Source organism: Adiantum capillus-veneris, chromosome 30 (genome assembly GCF_014529385.1).
Source record: "Adiantum capillus-veneris isolate H3 chromosome 30, ASM1452938v2, whole genome shotgun sequence".
NCBI lineage: Eukaryota > Viridiplantae > Streptophyta > Polypodiopsida > Polypodiales > Pteridaceae > Adiantum > Adiantum capillus-veneris.
Window position 1 is genome coordinate 90106281 of NC_140960.1, and position 3645 is coordinate 90109925.

General features: G+C 42.6%; 1 pseudogene; it reads right to left on the bottom strand.

Moving 5' to 3' along the window:
* Window positions 1-692: 692 nt before the first annotated feature.
* Window positions 693-1010, bottom strand: LOC147418383 (ras-related protein RGP1 pseudogene; annotated as a pseudogene).
* Window positions 1011-3645: the final 2635 nt, after the last annotated feature.

Consider the following 3645-nt stretch of genomic DNA (forward strand, 5'->3'; position numbering starts at 1 on the left):
TATGTGTTAGGGCCATAGGGTCTCAACATAGACAATAGATGGTTTCTTATGATAGCACCCTATGGCCATAGGGCCACATGGTTCCAACATAGAGCATATGGTGTTTCTTAGTAGCATATAGGGCACCCTAGGGCCATACGGTGTGAACATAGAGCACACAAGGTTTCTTCCTAGCATAGACAACACCTTGTGGTACTAGCACCATAAAGTGCAAACATGAAACTTTAGGGGTTTATATTAGCCTTGAGGGCACCTTGTGGCCCTAGGGACATAGAGTGCCAATATAAAGCATATTGAGGTTCTTATTAGCATAGAATGACCCTATGGCCCTGGGGCCATAGGGTGCCTATATAGAGCATGGAGGGCTACCTTGTGACCCTGGGGTTATAGGGTGCTAGCATTAGGCATAGAGGGTTTGCTAGCATAGAGGACACCCTATGGCCCTAGGACCATAGGATGCCAGCATAGCCCATGTACGATTTCTCTTTTACCACAGAGGACATCTTATGGATCTAGGGTCATAAGATGCCAACATAGTGCATAAATAGCTTCGTATAAGTATACACGTAAACATAGTGCATAGAGGGACCCTTGAAAATGGCAGCAAATGTATAGAGATATAGTTGTAGCACACAATGACTGTTTGCCACAACAATCACCCACACTGTCCCACATCAACCCTTCTTTGCAACCTAAGCTTGTTGGCCCTCGGTTGGAAGGACAATCTTGGTACCTGTTAACAAAAAAGCCTTGCCATTTCCATGTTCTTCATTCACAATCAAATACTTTTTACTGACTATCCTGTAGATCTCTGAAAGCACCATCAAGAATGCGCTTTCCACAATAGTAGCTTCCAAAGCTGATGTCTCAAGAAAAAACAAACCTTCTTTCTCAGCAAACTCCTTTGCATCCTCTGACGTAACTTCCCTAAGGGTGCTTAGATCAGTCTTGTTACAAACGAGCATAATCACAATGTTATTGTCACCATGACTCCTAAGACTTCTAGCCATCGACCAATATGATCAAATGTTGCCTTTTAGTGATGTCATATACCAAGATAGCTCCAACTGCACCTCTGTTTTATGCACTTGTTACTACTCTATATCTGTTGCACAAGAACAATTAAGCATCCATGGGTGTCCAAAACATAAAATTCCATACAGCAAACACAAATGGGTTCATGAACTAGCTACATAGGCTTCAAGTTTCAACACATTCATGTCCAAAAACCATGAACTCCATGGCGGATCAACAATGACGCTAACCATCACTCTCTACATGCTTGATGACTCTTATGAGTGCTACCGTAAGGGGTTGAATAAAACCATTTTATGATAAAAATGCCACCAAAAAGAAACCGACTTGTTGTGTAGCTGGCGATTATCTACTGTCGAGGGTCCCTAGCCTAGCGGCGCCTCAGGAGACGGCTTCTTTCATGGAGCTGCGAAACCAACCTATGGGTAAGTGATGCTTGAACTCCTCTAGAATCGCTTCTGGCGGGTCTATGGGGGGGCATGGGGTGACGGCTGAAGACAGAGAAGATAGAGCTAGTGGGCACTAGTTCCGCAACTGCAGTAGCAGTGTAGTAGCAGAGAACGGGGAAGAGCAGCAAAGGGCCACGTGCTCTCTCTCTCTCTCTCTCTCTCTCTCTCTCTCTCTCTCTCTCTCTCTCTCTCTCTCTCTCTCTCTCTCTCTCTCTCTCTCTCTCTCTCTCTCTCTCTCTCTCTCTCTCTCTCTCTTTCTCTCTCTCTCTCTCTCTCTCTCTCTCTCTCTCTCTCTCTCTCTCTCTCTTTCTCTCTCTCTCTCTCTCTCTCTCTCTCTCTCTCTCTCTCTCTCTCTCTCTCTCTCTCTCTCTCTCTCTCTCTCTCTCTCTCTCTCTCTCTCTCTCTCTCTCTCTAGTACCGCGCGCCGGCGCGTGCACTTTACGGTAGTTCAAGGTAGTGCTCGAAAACAACTTTTTTGCAAAAATTTAGCAGACCTACGTATGTGAAACAACAAAAGTAAACTTTAAAATTGATAAAATTTGAAGCTTTTTACACCGAATTACACTAATTTTTGTAGGTTTTCTCACCTTCAAATATAAAATTTAAAGGTATATTCAAAATTTATAGGTGGGAATACATTAAACCTAGGTTTTGAGAGCATTGGTTCAAGGCAGGTTCTTTCTCTCTCTCTCTCTCTCTCTCTCTCTCTCTCTCTCTCTCTCTCTCTCTCTCTCTCTCTCTCTCTCTCTCTTTATAGCAGTTCAAGGGCATGTTCAGCTCTCCTCGTCGGATAGACCTTTAAGGTCTCTTGGGATAGTTTCCTACGACGTTAAAATTCTCTTCTTTTCAGGGGGTGTGTGTGGGTGTGTGTGCGCTAAAAAAAAGACGAAAATGGTATAGCTTTTCAATCACCCAAGTGTGGTAGATTGGTTATGCCATTTCCCACTTGAATAACAGGTCTTGAGTTCAACTCTCCTCGTCGGTGATTAGATATTTAAGGTCTCTTGGATAGTTTCCTATGACGTTAAAATTCTCTTCTTCTTCTTCTTCTCTCTCTTTTTAGGCAAAACAATCTCCATTCAAAATTCGAAGAAAAATTCTGCCAGTAACCTTTGCTTCTCAAAACTGACAAAGTTAGAATCTCCATAGAGGAACTAGTAAAAAAGTTGATTTGTATGAGCAGCAATGTTTTGGAAAAATGTGTCTCAGCTTAATATCGTTCCATTTTCAATTTCAAAAATGCCGGTTGAGAGCAAGAGGAAAAGGAGAAATTCTACCCCAAAATAGAGAAAAATAGTGCAAAAACCCAAAAAGATAACCTTATTTGCTAAAAATTCCTCTTGGCAAATTCAAGGAAATGAATTTTGTATGTTTGGAAAAATGATTTTTCTTGAACACTGATGAGCAGCTACAAGCCTAAATATGGTGCCTATGGCCATTAAGTCCCCAATGGCTTTGCGAGAAAGTGACCCACCATTCATCCTTAGTCGATCTGACAGGATGGATGGGCTAATAAGTTTGTACTTTGGAACCTCAGAAAGAAGCTTATCATAAGTAACCTCATCAAACAAAACCACAATATTGTGGACCTTCTCCTTTTGCTTTCCCTTGCTCTATTTCTTCTTCTTCTACTTGCACAATGCCGCCTCCTCCGTTATTTCTCTCTCTGCCATTGCGCGTCGGTGTACACCCTTGAAGATACTTTAGATGGTGCAGTTAAAATGACAATCAGGTGTTGCGGCAAAAACGTTGCCGAATACAAACCCCCATGAGAGCCTCTCTCTCTCTCTCTCTCTCTCTCTCTCTCTCTCTCTCTCTCTCTCTCTCTACGCATTGGCGTGCACCCTTGAAGGCAGTTTAGATGGCAACCATGTGTTGCGACAGAAATGCTGCCAAATACAAATTGTTGTGGAAGATGAGTTGCAACATGGGTGTGATGGGAAGTTGGCAATGTATGTGGAGGCCGCCAACTTTGAGTGCAAGGAGAATCCATTTTAGATGAGGTTCCCTATCCTTGCATTCCACCAGTGTTCGAGTAAATCCATTGAGGAAATTCAACCTACATTTTTTGCAACTTAGCTACATTTTCTTAAACTTTTCAAGTGGATTTTCTCCTTCTCTATATATGGTTAAACTGAGGCACACTTTTCTCGAGCACTAC